General features: G+C 32.9%; 1 long non-coding RNA gene across 1 annotated transcript; it reads left to right on the top strand.

The window, feature by feature from the left end:
- The first annotated feature begins 3,968 nt into the window (after positions 1-3,968).
- Positions 3,969-5,556, top strand: LOC136061805 (uncharacterized). The gene is made up of 4 exons (XR_010623672.1): positions 3,969-4,024; positions 4,659-4,720; positions 4,847-4,974; positions 5,538-5,556. It is a non-coding gene; the product is annotated as an uncharacterized LOC136061805 (long non-coding RNA).
- Positions 5,557-6,284: the final 728 nt, after the last annotated feature.

Genomic DNA, 6,284 nt, shown 5'->3' with positions numbered 1-6,284 from the left:
GTACCAGCGTTTTTTTTCCCGGCGTTTTTCCAAACCGCCACAATAGATAAGTTTGTACCAGCGCTTTTTGAAAACGCTGGTATAGGAAATCCTATTGCGGCGGCTCAAAACTGGCGCTTTATAAAGCGCTGCAATAGGAGGCCTATAGAGGCGTTTTTTAAAAACGCTTATCAAAACAATTAATTTAAAAAAATTAATTTTTTTATAAAAAAATATTTTCTTGATTGTTATATGTTTTCTCGGAAACCAAACGGGTTATAATTTATGTACGTGGAATTTGGGTTTAAAAAAAAAAGAGGAACGGTTTTGTTTTTTTTTTTCATTTTTTAATGCTTTTATTTATTTTTAGTTGTCTGGATTTGAATCTGAGGCTAATTTGATTTATTTACTACTTCAATTGGTTTTAGAGTAGTTAAACTGATAAAGTTCAAATTTTTATGCTTTAATGTTATGGAAAGTTGCAATTTTGAATTGGGTTCGTTGTAATTTTCGTGATCTTGGAGATACGTTTTTGCACAACGGTTGGTTGGCACTTTATATGTACTTTTAATTGCTTTTAGGAGCAATGTTGGTTTTTCTTTTTACAAAGAAAAATCGCTTTCAGTGTGCTAATTGAATAGTACCTATATTCTATCTTAGTTCCATTGTAGTTTGAAAGAGTTGGCTGCTAAATTGCGTGGTGTAAATGAATTTGCGGTAAAATTTGATGGTTTTGGACAGGAATTGACCTAATTACGTCATTTAAGTTATCATAGTAGTGAGTAATGGTCAGTTCACTTTTGCAGGAGTGGCAGCTTGTTTGAAGTTTACCTTCTTCTTTCCGTGGGCAAACACTGGGATTGCTAAAGAGTGAGTAAGATCTGCTTCTTAATTCCCTTAAATTGTAAAATAATGTGTTTACATTACTGCTGTGGTGGGTTGTTGTTTTGGAGCAAGTGGGTGGCTTGCATGGAGAGAAAAGGTGGTGTATTTTATGTTGTGAGTGTTGTTTGTTCTGTGAATGTTGACGTATTGTTGTTCAATTTGTTGTCAATTTCTCATATTTTGTCTAAGTAAATACATATGGTATGCTGTGATGGGTTGTTATTTGGGAGCAAGCGGGTGGCTTACATTTTTGAAACTCAATGTGCAATGGTGAAATCGTAGTGTAGGTGCGCCTCGGAACATTCTAGACACTTGGGATGTATTATTTCGTGTATATATAACATTCTAGACATTTGGGATATAATTATTGATATGGTGTAATTAAATATATTTAGTTTCTTGGTTTAATGTGGTATTGTATTTGCTATTGGAAAATATGTATTGTAGGTACATTACAGGTGCTAAAAAAATTAATTTAAAAAAAAAAAAAATGACCTATCCCGGCGCTTTGAAAACCGCTAGAATAGGGTTTGGAATTTTTTTTTTTTTAAATGACCTATCCCAGCGCTTTCAAAAGCGCTGGTATAGGCCTTTTAAATTTTATTCATTCATGACTTATGCCAGCGTTTTCATGACCTATCCCAGCGCTTTTGAAAACGCTAGCATAGGTAGTACCTATTCCAGCGCTTTCAAAAGCGCTGGGATAGGTTATATTCACATTTTCATAAAGGCTGTCCCGACACAAATAAAAACGCCGGAATAGGGTTTGAAAGCGCCGGGACCTATCCCAGCGCTTTTGAAAAGCGCTGGTACAGGTCCGCGCAACCCTATCCGACATTCAAAAACCAGCGGTTTGAAGCGCCGGGAAAAAAAACGCCGGGATAGGAATTTNATGTAAAATTTGATTACTGTGATTTATTTCATCTCAACATGTTGTAGCCTGCTTGCTTAATCTTACTTTTTTGAGTATATTCTTATTGGCCAGACTGTTAATTGTTATGTTTATTTAATTTTTGGTGCTCACAACAATCATTAACAAGTAGAACTTGTGCTACTTCTATTGGCAAGGTGTAAAGTGCAAAATGAGTCCATGTGGTGTCAAGGGCTCAAGGAATTTTGTGTGTATGTTGAACTGGAAATTTCAACAATCTTTATGTCCACCTATATTACCAAATGAGTACTCATAGTTACTTGCAGAAATTTCTAACATAGCCTTTTTTACACGTCATTCTTTGCCAACCCCCATTTTGCTTTCAAACTTTGCCAACCCCCACCTCCCCCATCATTAACTTCAACGCATGCTTCTGTATTTTTTAGCACTTCTAGGATCAATTATTTTTCTTCTCTCCATTCAACAATTTCCTTATTAATTTATTTCTTTCAAGGCAATCATATATCTTAGCCTGTTAATACTTACAAATAAGTTTGTCCCTCTAGGAAGCATAGAGATGAGTATATATATATATATGTTCATCTTTTGTGTTTAATTCCATAACTTTGTTCTTAATGTTATTGTAATATCATGTAAGCTTTTGTTCATGTGCGCTACATGTGGCACATACTTTACCTTTGGTATCCTTTACTCTCGCTCTCTCACTCCAAATCCTAAAATCACTTTTGTAGGTTCTTTCACTTCTAATATAAATAAATTATTAAGCATTTTTTAAAGGACACCCACATATTGGGTAAACAAATCATAATTTATCTACCTGAAATAAAAATGCTCTCTATACGTCAAAAGATGGAGTGGTGCTTGGAGAAGTCTAATCCTTTTTTACATTAATAACAAAGGTGATGTCATCACTACTTCAATTGTATATAGGTTTTTGTTAACAGGTGTTCGAATGCACCTATTAAAGATAAATTTAGTGGATTTTATTGCACCTATTATGTGATTTCCTAATTGATCACAATTAAATAAAAAAACTTAACCTTAATCAATGCGCTAAGATATTTGTTAATCAAACCTTTGTATATATTATTATTTGTATTATTGTTGTCATTGTCATCACTTTTATTTTTATCATTCTACGCACTTATATCGAGTGTCCACTCATGAAATTATAATAGTGTAAATTAGACCCATTAGAGTACAAATAATTGTCATTATAAATAATTTTTAGTTTATTGTTTTTGTATATGCTGTTGCACAATTAATATTGATTGGAGAAATCAAAAAGTACCTTCTATATTTTTGTTTTCAATATGAATCTCTCTTTTCTCATTTGCTTGTTCAAAATTTTAAGGTCACTTTTGTGGTCCTTCCATCTCAGAATAATGGATTTTTTTCCTAATCAAATGGCATGTTAAGTTACAAACCCATAAGTCATTCTGTTTAAAACATACAAAGCAATGGATAATGTTATAAGCATTTATGGATTAATGGAGGTGAGTGATGCTAGGTGAAGTTCACACTTTTCCCGTTAAGTGGAAAAGTTGTGTGGACTTATGATATATATATATATATATCACTTATTTTATTCATCATATATTGTTATTGTGCATTTTTATTACGTACAAGTCACCACTAGACTAAAATAACATAAAATTAGCAAAGAAATAAATATTTTATCTCTAATTTTTCTTTTACTTTGCAAAGACATTAAATTGTAAAAGATTTATTACATAACAAAAGATGTGGCACTAGGATTAGTATACTTTTTTTCTCACAAGATCTTGCCTTAAGCTTAATTGTTGCTCACTGTTTTGAAATTCCTTTGTGTTAGGAAAAGCTAATCTCGACTTACTACTAATTTGAGCATGAAAAGTCAGCTTATACTGCATAGAAGTGAAAGTCAGCTTACATTTTGTTTTTTGTTTCTAATTTATTGGTGTAAATTAACCCTAATTTTCTATTGACAGTAAAATTTGCATCAGTTTTATCTAAAAATATAGCCCAGTACCTATTATAATGTAATACAAACTAAATATTAAAAAGGCCCTCCTATATTAATTAAAGGGTTCTAGCTACTCTTTACTTGGAATTCATGATTTTCTTCATGAAATTTTAGTATTGGTATTTGGGGTTTGTAAAATTAGGAAATTGTGAACTTCTAAGTCTATATATATATATATATATATATATTAAGAAAGTAATGAGCTGTGTTGGTGATTTGTTGAAGGTAGAGTAGCTGATTAAGAAAGTAAGCAAAAAGTTAGGGTGAGTACAAATTGATGTTACTGCTGTGATTTTTGTTGTATTTCATTTTGCTATAAATGGTTAAATGACTATCTATAAGTGTTTTCTAACAAAACAAATGAGTGTATAAAAACCCCCATATGATAATAAGACTATTTGCAATCATTTTATGATTTTACAAGAAAATGTTGCGAAGCTATCACTTTAATAGATTCAGTGTTCAAACATGATAAATTATGTAATAAATTGTATACTGTAAATTTGGAGGCTAGGGATATTTCCTATGAAAGCTAATACACATATGGTTGTAATGAAATTGGTCTCATAGCAATTGGATGAGTATAGAAATAATGGTGTAATTTCTAAGTTGATTGAATTTTTGTTAGGGCATTTTTGAGTTTACTGACTTGTGGGAATTCCTATAAATTATAGAGAACATAGCTCATGCTGAATATTTTATGATATATGCTACACTCATATGGGTGTGTCCCTGTGTAATTTCAAGATAATTGGACTCCTCTTAGAAGGCCAAATGAAATTTAGAAGAGGGCTGACCTGCAGGGAACAAATTTACAGTAATCTGCAAATGATGGAACTTTAGATAATTTATTCTTGACCACATATCTTAATTTTAAGTAATCTTTGCTGCCTGTAGATGGATCCATTCCTACTATTAAGTTATCAACTTATACATGCCGCTTAAATTCAGGAAGTGAGGTGAGAATCCTTGTGTGCAAATGCAATCACTCTATGTTGTTTACTTTCTTTTAAACTTATTTTGGGTGCTTTTTTTTTTTTTTTGGAAAGTTCTTCATACTAATTTCATTTGGTTTATGAAGGCAGGTTACTCAAGACGATAGAAACTTGCAAAATGTTAACTCTCTACAAAGAAATAAGGGATCCGAGTTTTCATGCATGATTAAAGAGGCTAAAGTTTTGGGCATGGCACTTGGCATTGCTTGCTTAGATGGGTAATGTCTACTGTTAAAGTAAAAAAATTTTAATATAGGATTATAGTAGCAAGAACTCACTAGTTTTTTGTCAAATAAAGGAATATTAAAATTTATCTACATGAAATCTCTTAATGGGTTTAATGAATAAAAAAGTGTAATGAATGGACACTAAAAGAATGAAATAATTATAAACAGTTTATAACGAATGGACACTAATGGAGCGGTCTTGTTGCTGGGGTTTTACTGAGTGTTCTCTCTCTGAGTTTATGCCTTCTCTTAGCTTAGTTTCTTGACTTCTGTCTTGTTGTTGTATTGTGGTGTGTTGTGTAGTGTTGTGTTGTGTTGTTGTTTTGTTGCTGTTGTGTTGTTGTTCATCATCATGAACATCTTGTACTTCTCTTTTATTTTTTTCTCCCTTTAATAAAAGTATTCTGTTTACCTATCCAAAAAAAAAAAGTATATCAAAACTAAAACAAGCCTATACCGTGGTTCACTTGTTACATGGTTTTGGACAGGAATTGACCTAATTTACGTCATTTAAGTTATCATAGTAGTGAGTAATGGTCAGTTCACTTTTGCAGGAGTGGCAGCTTGTTAAAAAAAAACGCCGGGATAGGAATTTTGACCCTATCCCAGCGCTTTTTGGGGCTATCCCAGCGGTTTTGAAAACGCTGGGATAGCCCCGTTTTTTTGTAGTGTTGCCTCCTCACTCTATGGGCGGAGTGGTGCACATACCGAATTCGAAAATACAATAGAAGCAGGAGCATACATCAATAGATCGTTTTTTTTCCCCTCCTCTTGACAAGCCCACTCTTTGGAACTTTACAAGTCATAACCCATAATCATTTAGGCCCTTTCTCCAGAACAAACAACTTAGATGGCAGCATCCTATAACAAGGTTGTCCATGTTGGAGTTTGGATCCCTTCTTGTACTTTTCATTGTCGGTAGTTTCGACCTAGGACTGGGACAACAAACTCACATTATCTTATTTGCCTAGAGTCATTGTCACTTTCCTATCGTGGTTCCTTTTAACTTGTTTAGCATCTTTATTGATATATGTCCTATTGTAGTGTCTTACGCTGTTAGCAATTCTGCCATAGCACCTTCTATTATATTTACTATATCAGTTGTTCTGCTATATCACTTTTTATTATATTTGCAGTATTTGTTGTTTTGCTATAGGACATTTTATTATGTTTGTTGTGTTAGTTGTTCTGCTATAGCGCCTTTTACCATTATAGCACTTTTACCATATTTGCTATAATGTTTGTTTTGCTGTTGTGTCTGCTGCATCAGTTATTCTCCACGGTGCTATCCACTGTGTTTG

This window comes from Quercus suber, unplaced genomic scaffold, assembly GCF_002906115.3.
Source record: "Quercus suber isolate HL8 unplaced genomic scaffold, Cork oak 2.0 scaffold_353, whole genome shotgun sequence".
Classification (NCBI taxonomy): Eukaryota; Viridiplantae; Streptophyta; class Magnoliopsida; order Fagales; family Fagaceae; genus Quercus; species Quercus suber.
Note: the sequence above shows the minus strand (reverse complement) of the source record. Positions and strands in the feature narration are given on the sequence as shown.